This window comes from Chlamydotis macqueenii, chromosome 13, assembly GCF_036417535.1.
Source record: "Chlamydotis macqueenii isolate bChlMac1 chromosome 13, bChlMac1.mat, whole genome shotgun sequence".
Classification (NCBI taxonomy): domain Eukaryota; kingdom Metazoa; phylum Chordata; class Aves; order Otidiformes; family Otididae; genus Chlamydotis; species Chlamydotis macqueenii.
This window is the reverse complement of record NC_141568.1, coordinates 12796608-12811384: the sequence shown is the minus strand read 5'-3', so window position 1 is coordinate 12811384 and position 14777 is coordinate 12796608. Positions and strand designations below refer to the sequence as shown.

The following is a 14777-nucleotide window of genomic DNA, read 5'->3' as shown; positions in this document are numbered from 1 at the left end:
TGGGTTATTTGCTGTGCACTTCAAGTGCTCCCCAGGCTTTGACTCCTGATGTTGTCCAGGCAATTGAGCTGGTATACCATAGCCTGTTTAACTGGTCTCATGGGAGACTGTTTGCCGGCTCACTCACCTAAATTGGTGTTACTGTAGTGTGTGGAGTGGAAAGACTCCCGTCAGTTAAGGCAGTATGTTCCAGATCAGGGATTTTACTTTTTTTTTCTTTTTTTTTTTTTTTTTTTTTGGTTTGTTTTACATGTTTTCCCTATTTAGAAGCTGTTGTTGCTGGGTGACTGCTGGCATTCTGCTGGGTAACTTTAGAAAGCCATGGCCTGGCTGAATAGATTATGTCACAAGTCTAAGCATTAGAGGTTGTATTGCATCCGGTGTCTGTTGTTGGCTCTTGTTCTGTCAAAGCTAGAAAAATGCTAACTGATTTGATAAGCAGTTAAAGCATCCTCTAAAACAGGAGCATCAAATAGGCTGGATTTGTACTGGGTGAGAGCTCTGTAATGGCAGAAGTGTGTGTGATCAGATATTCCTGACGTCTACCAATGGGCTATTGGCCCGTCTGCTACTCCGAGTTTTTGCTGTCATCAGCTGTGCTGCCAGGGTCTGCTCTAGCCAGCTCTTCTAAGCCGTGGCCAGCTTGCTGGGAGCAGAGACCACTGGGCTCCTCAGTGCAGATTTCAAGCAGAATGGCAACTGGCATAAAGCTCTTGCTTTGGCACCCTTCAGTCATCCAGGTTCTGTTCTTTATCCCTCTCTTCCCAGTTTTTCTCTTGCCTTGCCAAAGAAATGTGGCACTAGCAGAATCTTCCATTCTGGGCAGTTATTTTAGATGCTTTTTGCCAGAAGACCCAGAATTAGGATTTTCCCTCAAATTACGTCTAGAAAAGAATCTGAGGAAAGACAGACAAGAGAATGGATTTGTCAGCTTTGGTGTTGGCACTCTTAGGGCCATGTTTGCTGGCTCATTTTGTCTACCTTGTGAAACTTTAGGGCAGTCCAACAAATAATTAGTTTCTCTTGGGACTGCAATCCCTGTTGTATCAACCCAAATGGCTTTTTTTTTTCTCTGGAGAAGCCAAAAAATACTAGCAGTGGCTGCTAGCAACAGGTTTCTCCAGAAGTAAACTGGACATGAAGATGGACTTTGGGCATACCTCTTTTTTTTCCTGAAAGTTGTTTTAGTGAACAAAGGAAATTGAGATTTTTTTTTTTTTGCTTTTGCAGTAGTTCCTTGTTTCACTGTGGTGAAAAATCCAATTTGATCTGAGGTCTGCACAGCCCTCTCAGAGCAACCTCCCACAACTGACAGTTTTCTTGCCTGTGAAGTTTGTTCCCCCTAAACCTCGCTTCAGAGCTTGAAGGAGAAGTTGTAAGTTTTTGCAGAGTTTCTTTGGAAGACCAGAATTTGTATGTTAAGCGTACATTTAGCATGCTAATGCATGGTCAGCAACAGAAAGAGGAAAATGAACCTCCTTACTATCTTTGAACTGTCTTAAAGAAAGTGATGAATTGTCCATTTTTTCTCCTCCTCAGTTTTGGTAGGAAACCCTGAGTATTTAGTATCCCTAGCTCTGGCTGGAATAAGAACTACAGGTTCTCTGAGAAGGCTGTGGAGCCTTGGCTCTCAGCTCCCCGATTTGACCCTGCAGTAGCTGCTTGAATTCTCCTCTGCTGAAAGTGAGCACAATTCCATTAAATATTCTGCGCAAGAATGGGGGGTGGGGACTGTCCCTTTAAAAGCGTTGGGTTAGTAGCAGCACAATTAGACATTACTGTCTGTAGTTCCTACTATACCTCTGAAGCACTTGTATGGAATGGATGCTTCAAATTAAGTATGACCTGGTTGTCCAATCCCAATTACCTAAAGAATCCCTCAATTTGCTTAACAATTCCCTCATAGCTATTATGGCTCTGACTGATTGTCCCCAGGACTCTCTTAGGCTTACAGCTAATGTAATTGATTCTTCAGTAGTAGCCTGAAGGGCCATTTGGCTTCAACCATGGTCGGGAGATTTTTTTTTTTTCTTCTCTCTTCTAAAGCTAAGTTAAGAGAATGGTTATTTGTTATAGTTGTTCTGGTTTTGGAGGGTGAGGGTGGAAGGAATAATCTGGACACAGCTTGGAACAACAGTCCCTGCCAGATGGGGAAATATTTCCCTTGGGCTTTCAGTTAAACTGGCTTTGGATGGAAGGTCTATGTAGACTTCAAACCCGAATTTGGGTATTTCTGAAAAAGAGCTATAGTGAAGGCTTCATTCTGACATTTTCCTAGCTTTCTTCCTCTTAATCAAAATAAGAATGTTTGGGTTTTTTTCTGTACCTGAATGAACATCAGTCATGATAGATGCACCATTTCGGTTGTGACAAAACTATCAATGCTCAAATGGTCTCACTCAGAAGGACTGTGTACAGAGGTTGATTATTAGCTTATGGAAGAGGTCTGACAGTGTAAAGTGGATTGTCTTTTCAACATCAGGGACTAGATTATAAAATTCAGTAGACAGTGTTAGCAAATCTGCATTGGCAAGGGCACTCGTTACACCTCATGCTGTCATGCTGGGATCTTACATTCTAAGTTGTGTTGCAACTTTTTTTTCGACATTTTTACTTTTCATTGGGAAAAACTGGATAGCTACAAACATAAAATTCCATCAAAATAATTTCCACAACCTTCACCCACTTTTTTTTTCACCAAATCCCACAAAACCGTAACTAGAACACCAGTGGAAGTAGCAAGTGATCAGTTTAAAACAGATGAAAGGAAATAGTTCCTGACACAGTGAGTAGGGAACTTCTGGAACATGCTGCCAAGGGAATTTGTAGTGGGAGACCCATCAGCAGGCTCAGAAAGGGATTAGACAGATTCATAGAAAAGAGCTCAATAAATAGATAGTAATGACCAGGTCAATAAACAGCTAAAAAAAATGCCATAGCTTTGAGTAATGAAGAGCACTAACTTCCTACATGCCTAGAAACTTAGAATTAAGGTGCTTAGACACTACCTTGTTGGGAATGATAAAGAGATGCTCAGAATTTCTTTTTCAAAGGCATAACTGGTTTTTCTTGGCTTCTCAATTCCTGCTGGCCAAGCTGACGGGAAAAAAAAGTTGATCCGTTTACATCACTGAGGTAAATTAGTGCCTCCTCCTTTTCTCATATCTTTCATTTGCTGTGGAAAGAGGGATGCACTTTATTTGGGAAACAGAAGAGAACAGGTCTTTGATTGGTTAGGTATGAGAAGGAGAGAGGAAGAGAAAGGGATCTGGAGCCTTTCTGAACACAGGAGTTGAAGTGAAAGCTTACCATGAACTGCTTTTCTAGCTGAAATTCATAAAGAAGGTAATTACTTTATTAATGGAGGTTCTTAAAGGATAAATAAAAATGTTACTGAGTTTGGATGTCTACAGCTCTGGCAGTCTGTAAGAATGCTAGATTCTCAAAAGTATCTTCAAGTCCAGAACTGTACCTAAAGCATACCTCTTACCAAGACAGACCAGGACCTTACTGGGCAATGGAGGACCCCACTGCAGTATTAGTGTTCAGACACAAGAGACTCCCTCTCCGTTCCTTCCCCACCTACCACCCAGCCCCCTCAAAAACGCAAAAAAACCCCAGGAATGCTGGACAAAGTATATGTTGTCTATATTGCTTAATGCGTTTTAAAACAATGATGTCAACATTAATTACTAAAATGATGCACTTGCCAACAGAATAATGCACAATATTCCCCACCTTGCTTCCATGTGCAGTCCATTAATTAATGTCTTGACAAAATGAACCTTGTAAGTAACAATTTAGTCTTGATTCCTGTAAAATATGATTTTGAAAAAAGTGCTCAGCGTGAAGCAGCGGAAATGCCAATTGCCCTTTGATGCAACACTCAGTATAGTTTGGATTATAGAACACTATTTTTCCTGCACGTGTAAGGGAATACTGTCTACGAATTAGGTTATCTGTGTGTGCCCCTCACAGAAAAGGCAGAGGGAGGTTTTCCCTCTCTTTAGTGATGAGTATCTAATTCAGGTAGACGAGATACTGCAAGGCTGCAAAGAGGGGAGATAGACCCTGTCCTAAAAAAAAAGACTAGAATAAAACCAGAAAGTGCAAGTCATATAATGTGCTGGACCATATCGTAGTCTGGCAGAGAAACGGCTCCAGCCAGTATGAGCAGTATTTGTTTATGAGTTACATTTTCTTCATCCATTGTGCGGTACCTGCAAAATGACTCTGCATCTGCTTGACATTTCAAATGTGTTGAACAAACTTGTCTGTTTCCTAATTCAAAATTCACTTTGATTCCCTCTTTAGCTGGTGAGGCTCACTTGTTGCAATTAATAGTTTATAACATACTAATGACCACTGATGCTCTGCCTTACAGAAGCATTAAATATGATAGAAAAACCCTCACATTTCTGGTTAGTGACATCTCTTACAAGCAGCGCTGATGTTTTGCAGTCTTAATTTAAGAAGGTATTTCAGCTCATGCTTAAGTTTAGGCAAATTCATAAATTTCATGCACAGCTGCAGAGTGGCAGTCAGTGAGTATCTGGTGAGGATACAGTGGCAGTATTAATGTGACCACTGTGTGCATTCTGCTTGGTTATTCCGAAAAGTTTTCATTGTAAATGCTTATTAAACTATCTTCCTTCCTATGTAGGAAGTCTTCCAAACGAATTGATATGTCTTGACCGTTGAAAGAGCCCCATAGGTATCCCAAAGGTGTATGGTTCCCAAGAGGGAAAATGTTACTCGGGATACATAGGCACTGTCAGCTGATTGCCATGGAAGATCCTGCACAATGAGCAGAAGGCCCAATGATAATGCTGAACGTGGATGGTAAATAGGAACTGTTAATGGGAACTTTTTTAGGAAGCTTGTGCACTTATTTTTGGTTGTGGTCATTGTGGTTGCTTCATGAAATTCACAATTGACAAATAGGAAAAAACGGCTTCCCATATATTTTTCCTTCATTTAGGGAACACACAGACTTGACTGCAGACTGAGTTGTAAAATAAATGTATTTTATGTTCATTTTGCAGGTACGTTACTCCTCATTATTATATAGTTTGTGATTTGCGTAGATGTGGCTGCAGCTGAACAAAGTATTTAGTGTGGTTCAGTATGTCAAGGCTGAAAGACTTAAAATCAGGCACACCAATTTTTCACTGGTATGAGTGGATGCATGTTTTGTAACTGGTGCACTTTGTCTGCAGAGAAAAAGATTCTGTTGAGGGTCTGTGTCCCCTCTGTGTGCACAGTGCATTGCATCTCCTCCTTGTTCCTGTTTGATGAGATGCAGTCTTACCTCAACAGAAAGTAGATTCATCAGTCTGAACCGAATCTTAGCTTGCTGTATATATCAAATCAAAAAGAAAACAAAGATATTTTCAGTATTATTTTTAGTCTCTTAAAAAAATAGGAAAATAATTATGATTAGGAGTAATTCTAGTGCATTGTTGTTTTGTTACTGGTTTTTTGTTTTCTGTCTTGTATCGCTGTGTCCTCTAATCAACTCCTTTGCATTGCATTGGTGTATCCCATATCATTGATGTTGAGTCGATGGTGGCAGTGCCGCTGGTGGAAGAACATTCCACTGTCAGTGAAAAAATGCATAAAGAACTTGGAAACTCCTGGGAATATTTTCTTCCATTTGATTTTTTTTTTTTTTTTTTTTTTTGTTTTCAGTCATTAAACCTTATAGACCCAGTCAGTAATGTGTATGGTAGGACTTCTCATTCTCACTGTATTCCAACTTCATGCTCCACTACTACTCAGTACTACTGAGAAATTTTTGTGAGCAGGAAAAGACGAGTGAAAGCCTTGCCAATCTGTTAGAGTAAGAAAGAGAAACTCTAGAACAGTGTTGCTGTAGTTAAATGGTGTGTGCCTTGTAGTGAAATCACACATGGGTGATTTTTTTCTTTAAAATATTTTGTAAGTCGTATGTTGCAGTACAATGTTGTTTGGTTTTAGTTCAGATTGTTTTCAGTTATTGAAAGCAATTTTGTAGGGAAAAAAAGGTTTAACTCTAAATACGTACCTTCATTTTTGTGTTCTGTGTCAGACTGCAATGAAAGATAAAGGGGAAAAGAGTAAATTAAATCTTGTCCTGTATATATGGCTGTCATTTGCATCAATAAGCTCCACTTATATATGGATTCAAGTTCCACCTTGAGATCCATATATGAGTATAAATGTTTGTCACTGACTCAGCATGGGCTTGGACCAAAGTTCGTGAAGGTTATTGAAAAGATTGTCACCAAGTTGGTTTTGGATTGGGTCAATTGTATATATTTTTAAAATTTGTATCTCCCACTGTCTTGGTATCTCTGCATGTCATGGAGTTTTGTCATCTTGTAATTTTTGCTATTTATTTTTGCCAGCACATATACTGTTGCACGTTTGGTGGGACTTCCATGGCAAATAGGACCTAAGGAAAAGTCTTGTAAGTTTCCATGAAAAATTTAACACAGGTGTTTTAACTAAAATCTGGCAAAACAAATTGCAGTTTGGAATATCTGATTTTCTGAACCCTGGCAAAAGACCACAGAACCTGATCCCACACCCAGATTACCAATTGTCAGCTGCTGTATCTGTCTCTGTAGTAGTTCCTGCCTCACAGCACGCGAGAAGCAATGTATTAGTTTAGCCCTAATGAAACCAGTGAAATATATCTTTCACTGAAAGCTGTACTAAGTTTACATCACATTTGCCAGGAGCATGTACACTAAAAATTACTGTGAATCAGTTAACTTGTGCTAACATGTTACTCTGTGATAAGTTATTGTGAACCAATTTTCTGATCTTCGGTATCTGTGAATGTTATGCTGAATTTAACTTGACTTAGATGGTTATATTTGAGATGAGGGAATTCAGTCTCTTGCTGTTTGTTATTAACTGTAGGACCTCGAATGAGATCAGAGCTCCATTGTGCTAGCGGTAGTACAGCCGGAGGCTTGGGGTGTTATTTCAGTAACTTCATCATCATTCTGGTTTAAAGAATAGAGTTAAAAATTAAAAAAAAAAAAAATTGAGGCTGACTACAGTGCTGGTAGGGAAATTGCAATAAGCTGGTTTCTAGAGATGAAAGAGAGTGGGAATACAGACATTCTTGTAGGACAAATTGTCTGGTGGACAAAGCCATTCTGGTGCCCTACATCATTGCATTTTGTCTCAAGAAAAGTTATCTGTTCAGGGGGAATTTCATGATACCAGCTCATTCCCAGTTAGTTCAGGTATTGGAAAACAGTCACATAGAAAGAATTTTCCCCATTGCTCTCACTTTCTCGAAAACTTTGTAACTGTTGTATTTATTACAAGTTTTGCAAGAGATCTGAAAGTCAACTGTGCTTCTCTGACGGAGGTGAGAAATTTTTAAAGATGTTGAAGCAAAACAGGTATAGTATGAGGCAGCATGAAAACTTGTGTACTTTGAGACATGTGGGTTTTTTCTTTGCATTTTTTTTTAATTCTTGGTTAAAGAATTTACTTGTTTAAGCAATGAGTTGTATAATAAAAGACATTAATATAATGTTGGAAGTAAACATACTTTCCTAATACCATGACAGAATTATTCAAGGTCAGTTGACCCTTCTGTGAATATGCCCTTAAGGACAGGAGAACCTTTGGTTTCACTGCTGTTTGCAGAAGTTCAAGTTGTCCAGGTCCAGTTTTCAAATGCAACCAACTTCCTAGCAACATTTCAAACTTTGTAGTTGCACTGGATTGGTGCTGATATTTGGGGTCCCTGTTTTTTACATTTCTGTTTGAAATGATTAGCTCTGTTCATATTTTCTATGAAAGATACAACTGAGCATGATCAAATCTTCATGTGGCTAAAATTCTATATTTTATAGGAGAGTAGAGAGACCCGCTTTCTTCCAGCCTCTTGATTGTAAGACAAGAGAGTTTAACTTTATCGAAGCAAGGCATTTACCGATAGACGACTTAAAACTTTTCTTTTTTCTTTTTTCTTTTTTTTTTTTTTTAATAAAAAGTTGCTGTAATTCTAACAAAGTGCAGAAAAGTGCTCTTCATGAAAGTGTGTCTCTCAAGTGAGAGTCCACTGTTTTTGTTTTGTTTTGTTTTTTATTTTAGTACTGGGGAAAAAAAAAATCTAAAATTCTTTTTGAGACTAGAGAAAGACTTGTTCCTGTACAGTAGCAGGAGATGCTGTTCTCCCAGCTGGACAGTGTGCTAATCAGTCAGTCGTGTCTCAGCCTGGAATGAGGAGGATTTTCCTTGACCAGGAGAACAGAAGTTGAGGATCTACACAGCGTCTTACAGCGTTCCATGCTGCTTTCTGCCTTGACACAAGACTCCAGTCAACATTCCTACCATGATGATTCACTTTGGGTGACCCATGTAGGAAAGCTTCAGTTGGTCTATAAATTAAGCCAGACATTATCATTTTTGAGAAGTCTAACAATAACAGCCTCCCAGATTCCTGAGAATAATAGCAGTGACCAACTGTGCAGGTCAGAGGAGCTGTGAGCGTGCATTCATGAGGACTTTGGCTCTCCTTTGAGAATTTCAGACAGAAGCTTCTATTAAAGTGCAAAGTATTGTTATTATCTTTGTCCTTTATACATATTTAAATAGTACATGATAATCATCTCTGTGAACTCTTAACTATTCATAAAGGTGCCTGTCAGTTAGAGGCCTGAACCAGTGCTCCAGATCCAAATACTTAGAATGATAGATCATGTAACCTTCTGAGAATTATTCATAACCTTTGTGTAGGAGGAGTTTCCTTTTAAAAGACAGGTTTTGTAGGTTATTAGTAAGTGGGGGATTTAATTGTTCTGTTGGGATGATGATATCCAAGAATGGTGGAGAAACTTTGCCATTCTGGAAATCTTTGGAGATATACCCTGAGGGAAGAACAAGGGGCCAGGAAGATGAAAGGTGCTTGAACCTTTTACCTTCATCCTGCCTGGTGTAGCATCCTCTGATCATATGGCACAGGGAGTCCCTGCAACTGCATCCAGGTTACAGCTTCACATACCTTTGTGTCCCTCACACCCCTGCCCCCCTTTCCTCCCTCCCCAAAAAAAGGTCAAAGTGTAGTATATGAAATTAAAGTTGAGTAGAGACATGGTTTCCCTGAACTAGAATGTGTTGAGAACTTCATACCAGTATATTTGGTGGCTTGGTAGTCAAAGCAGCTACCTAGTTAACACAGAAATTCAGGTTGGAGGCTCCAGGTTGAATGTAATGGAACAGACATTTTAAAACGCTGATTTCCCAATCTCCAGGGACTTCCCAAATACTTTTCTCTTGGGCTGATGGATGTTCTTTGGCCACTTTTTCTTCTCTTTGACTTTAACCAGAATTTATGGGCTTTAAAAAAAGCCCCAAACAGGCCTTTCCCACTAAAAAGTTCATCAGAAGTAGCACTCAGTCTGTGCAAGAGGTGTCTAGTCTTGGCCTGATGCTTGTGAGCTGGAAGCCACGTGCTTCTTGGTGTGCATCAATTGGACGTAGGCAATCACAAACACCAGCAGCCTCATGTGGAAGGGGCAGAGCAGAGGCAAGAGATACGGGCAGCACCTTTCCTTCTGTACGTACATCATGCAGGACTGTGGGATCTCTGTGTGTTTTCCCAAGGGTTTGCCAGAGCGGGAGCATTGCCTGCTTTCATGGGCTGCTGCATCCCCTTTGGTGCTCAGCAGGCCTTGTCGGTACAGGAAGGAGCAGGCTGTGCTTCCATGCACCAACGGGCTTGTGTCCTTCCCGGAGAATTTCATTCATGCTGATGGAGGGAGATACTGTACTCTTTCCTTTAGTTTATTTTACCCTTTTGGTATGCAGAATATTCTTTGTTAATCTTCCTTGTTTATTTAAATGTTAATTGGTCCTTGTTAATTTGGTTTTTTTGTGCTGAAAGCCAAGGTCAACAATGGGTCCTTCCATGTTAGCTCTTAGTGTGATTACAAGGTAGTGAAATGCGTCTTGGAAAAAAGTAGCAAGAAGCCTTTCCTCTGTTTTTTGTGTAACCTTTGTGTTAGGTAGAGGTTTGGAGGTTGAAAGAGAGAGAGAAAATATGTGTTCAACGCAGACTGAAGGGTCGTATTGATTGAAAGGGACTGTTAAATTAAAAGACAGTTGTTTTGAAAGCAAAATATCACTTGACCCCAAAGAGACAGGCAATTGCGGCCCTGGGGTTAGGTGTAATAATAACACTGGTTTTGGTATGGAAATGCTAACAGGAGACCTGAAAAACAGTTGTGGGGGTTTTTTTTATTTTTTACTTTCACTTCACTGTTTGTATATGCAACTTCCAAACTGCTGCTTTTGCTACTCTAAGAGCAATCTCTTCTGAGAACACCTTTCTTTTTTTTGGCTGGAATGGCCATTTCATGAGATAAAAGTAAGGCTTTTTTCTAAAACAGATTCTGTTCCATGGGGCAAAACAAACAGAGCTATCATAACACTTTATATAGTAATCAAATATGTTTTTCTGTTTGCATTCAAAAGGGTGGAAAGGTAACTTGACAAGATGAAAGAAGGAACCAGATTTGTGTATCCCCCCCTTCCCCGGTAACAGGTATAGGAGTTTTAGAAAATACTTCAAGGCAAAAAGAAAAAAGCATAGAATATACTGTTATGGTGTTATTTTTGTCTTTCATTTTTATGACAACTTATTTGTACTTAAAGGAATCTTTCCAAAGAGTTAAGAAGCATCATTAAATAAAGACTGTGAAATGTGCAATATGGCTTATTTATTTAAATGTTAATTGGTCCAACGAACACTTCTAATTAGCTCTATATTTGCTTAGCAAAAAGTTTTACAAATTCCAATTGTGAAAAGCAGCTATTTTGAGCTGGTAAGCATGTTGCAGAATCAGCTATGATTTTTCTATAGTTCTCAGCCCTTGAAGGCACAATTTAATTTTTCATGTATGCATACTAGCAACGGTAAACACTTGCGAGTGTAAAGAACCTTCTTTAATTAGCTGCACAACAATTAAAGGATTCACAAACTAAATTGAACCCTGTCTCTGTGCTTACTAGCTGAATTCTACCACCTGTCACAACAGCACTTTGTTCAATCTGTTATGCAAAATCATTATAGCAATATAGCTGAGGAAAAAAAAGAGAGAAAACAGCAATTATTTCTTACTTTTCTCTTGAATGGGTTATTTTGGGTTATACTGATGTCAGGTTCATTGAAGCTAACCTTTTGAAATCTGTAACAGCATAATACTTATACGGCAGGCTTAGAACAGCTAGAAGAATATTTTGTTTTACCCTTTTAAGAGCAAGTGAGGCACATCCTTAAAGTACAGTACTTTCTCTGATCATTTGGAGGAAAAAAAACCCACCAAAACTGTGCTAACTCCTGCAGCAGCCTGTCATTTCTCTTTGTCAGACAAAAAAAAAATATGACCAACATCTAATAGTACAACATACTCTCTTATTATTAAAGCTTGTAAGCCACTGTGAGAACTAGTTTTAAAAACCACTGGTTTCCTAGAGTGGGGAGAGAGGCACTTTCAGCTTACCTGTTCTGGCTTCTGACATTTGTAAGGATTCTTCAGCTCTTGAAAATATAATAGTACATACATATAAAACTTGAAAATACTGGACTTATTTATGTGCTAACTTTATTTTTCCTTCAAGCAGAAGTGGTTGGAAATTGAAGAAGCTTTGTATCTTTATGGAAGAGCCTTGTCTCTCTCATTTCGATTGCACCCGTTCCCCTAATTGAGCACAAAGGGCCAGATGCACAAATGCATTGGAGGTCCTGATTTTCACCCCAGTTGATAGTAGCCAGGCTCCTACTGCTTCTGGAGACCTGGCTTGGGGTGTACCAAACTTCAGGCACCATTTAATCCCCTCTGTTTCTCGGCAGAGTGGTGGCCCGGTTACCCTCCCTGTTCGGTTGTCTTCCTATTGATTTTGTGTTCAATATAACTGGAGGGCAAAGGCGGAAACCTGAAGCTCACGCGCAGCAGCGTGAAGGGCTAACTGCAGGAGGAGAGCCTGATGCTGGGGAGGAGATGGACATGGGGCAAGAAGGATGAGGGCGCACAGCGGTGCCTTTGATTACCTGCCCAGCTGCTCCTTCCTCCAGCTTCTTGCAATCAGCTGGTTAAAATTCCCGGTGAAACCAGAGGTGGGTTTTCGCTGTGTAAGGAGTATGAGGCTGCATTTAGTGAGGAAGACCTGTTTACATTTCTCTTTATTTTGCTGTGACAGCTGACAGGAATGTACGCATCGCTGCCAGCTTTCATGCAGGAGGAGTACAGGTACGTTTTGTGCATACACTCTCCGTAGCTGAGGAGCTGAAAGTTAAGCTGCCTGCTGACAGTTTCCTGAAATCATATCAATAACATATTGTTAGCTCCTGTGATTGAAGCTAAAAGAGTCCGCTGTTGGATAAAGGATACATGATACGGGCATTTCATAAGCTCGGGATAGAAAGGAATAACTCTGCTCATTCACAATACTTACATTTTTTACAGTATAATTTTTATAGCATTATCATTTTACAATATTTTGGGAAAATCCAGAAAGAGCAAAGAAGTTCTTTAGAAACATAGTGATTTTTTTTTTTTTTAATAAAAAAGTCACTAGGAAAATAAAAGTTGACAGCCAAAAATTGAGAAAGGACTTATTTTTTGTGACTTTAAAAAAAAAAAAAAGGAAACTACAAGAAAGTCCAATACTTTGAGTAAATATGACTTAAATTTTTAGATAATTTTGCACTGAAGTATGAGAAGCCACAATTTGCTATGTACAACCCTGTCTTACTTTCTCACATCAAATGAGAATAACTGGTCTATTCAGAAGTAGAAAGTGAAGGAGATGAAAGTCTTTTTAATTAGAGAGAGAGAGAGATACAACAATCTCTATATTTGTGAGTGTAGGTGCAAGGTGCTGGAAATCAGTACAACAAAAAAAAAAAGAGTTCCTGCATGGGCAGCTGAAGCAATACAGAGATTTTGTGTGGGATGTCCTGAATGCTGTCAGCTTTGGGGCTTTTGGTGTTCGGTCCTGTGCAGTAAGGAGCACTTCGATGTCCTGTTGCAAGCAGTGGGAGCCCACTCGCCACCTCCTGTGTCTGAGTCTTTGGAAATGAACCACCCAGTCTTGCCCTGTCCTTTTGTCTGGCTTTGTATTTTGCTGAAATTACCTAGATTCACACAGGTTTGCAGCAATGTAAATTAGCATTGGCTGGAGTTTTACATGAGCTAGAGAAAGTTGAACACAAACTGCTCATTTACACAGACTATTAGAGAAACTTTAAATAGGTTCACTGAAAGTTAGTTATGTTTATTTGCGTGTGGTATTGAAAACTCTCACAGTGAAGCACTCCCTGTTAGTCCCTGGTCCTTCTGGTAACAACTGTCAGCTGCTCTCCACCTGCCATGGGGCCGAAGCCTCCAGGGATCCTGTCAGTCACTCAAAGGAGTTTGGTCAGAGCCGTACGTGGCCAGAGCTGGCTGTTAAGGATATATTACAGCTAGCAAAGTCCATCTCCCAACTGACTTTGCAACCGTAATTGAACTTGCCAGGATCTGTCATCCTGTGATTGCATTTATCAGACTTTCTTTGTCAGCTTTGTTGCCACTCACCTATCAGCCATGATAGGTTGTCTTTTCAGCCGAGGGCCTGGAATATTGCAATTAACATCAAAATTATTTAAAGGATTTTAATCCTGCAGATAGCTTTGAAATATATTATTGTATTTTTATAGCATTCCTCCTCCCCTATATTCATCTATCTGCTATGTGTCTGCCAAGTTTTCGGTGCCCTTTTTATTAATGATCAAAGCTATTGTACCCGGATAAAGCAGAGGTGCCCAAACAGCAATCAGTGCTCAGCTTGCTGGGATCCTGAAGGTCATTCTGCCATTGTCTTTAAACGTACGTACTGTTTTACCATGATCAGTGCTTGCATCTGTGCTTCCTTCGATATATGCACTATGTTAGCCATTCCCTTTCCTGCACTCAATCTTGCCATGCAATGGTAAGAAGAGATTCTCTGTTCACTTCACGGGTTCTACCTCACTGCATTCAAGAATACTGCAAAGATGTGACCCTCTTTTATGGTCGCTTGTGTGACATCATTATTATTTCCTTGGCTTAATTGCAGAACTGTTATGGCTGTTTTGCACCATCCTTCAGAGGAAAAGGCAGGGTTATTGTAAGGCAGAATGATCTCACTCCAACAGGTAGGGATGATTTAAAAAGCTGCTGGGGAAATACATGGAAGTACTCCCAAGTCAGTTACTTCTAGCGTAGATATTCCTGTTCGGGGTTGTCTTCCTGCTCAAGAAGCCATCCGAAATGATGGCTGTGATTAGCAGTACTGCAGATGGATGTCGTTTTTTGCCTCTCTAAAATGACAGTCTGAAAAAGAGCATGTTTTCTGAATATTTTCTGACCTTGGGGTAGATACAATTATAGCAGTTGCAAAATCAAGCTGTCGGCATCTTAGCTGTGCGCAGTGACTGCTAACCACACCCTTTTAGGTCTAAACCACTTATCTCAGTGTGAAAGCATCATAGGAGGTACAAGGTGGCTTCTAGAGTTACCAGCTCTGCTCTTGTGTTCATGACAGTGATCAATTAATAAAGTTAAATGACAACAGCAGTAATATATCATATCAGTAGAAGTGTGCACAAACCAGAACACCAAAGGATAAAGGAGATTTGTGTTTTTTAATGTTTCATTTTTCTTGACTGATAATTAAGTATATTTTTTTCTATCCTTAGTCTACGTTTGTGTTGTGTTTCCTCATCTGTCTTTTTTCCACTTAAT

At 39.6% G+C, this 14777-nt stretch overlaps 1 protein-coding gene across 2 annotated transcripts in view; it reads left to right on the top strand.

Moving 5' to 3' along the window:
* The window catches only part of ZNF536 (zinc finger protein 536), a 244411-nt gene that overhangs the window by 33183 nt on the left and 196451 nt on the right, over positions 1-14777 (top strand). The window lies entirely within an intron of this gene.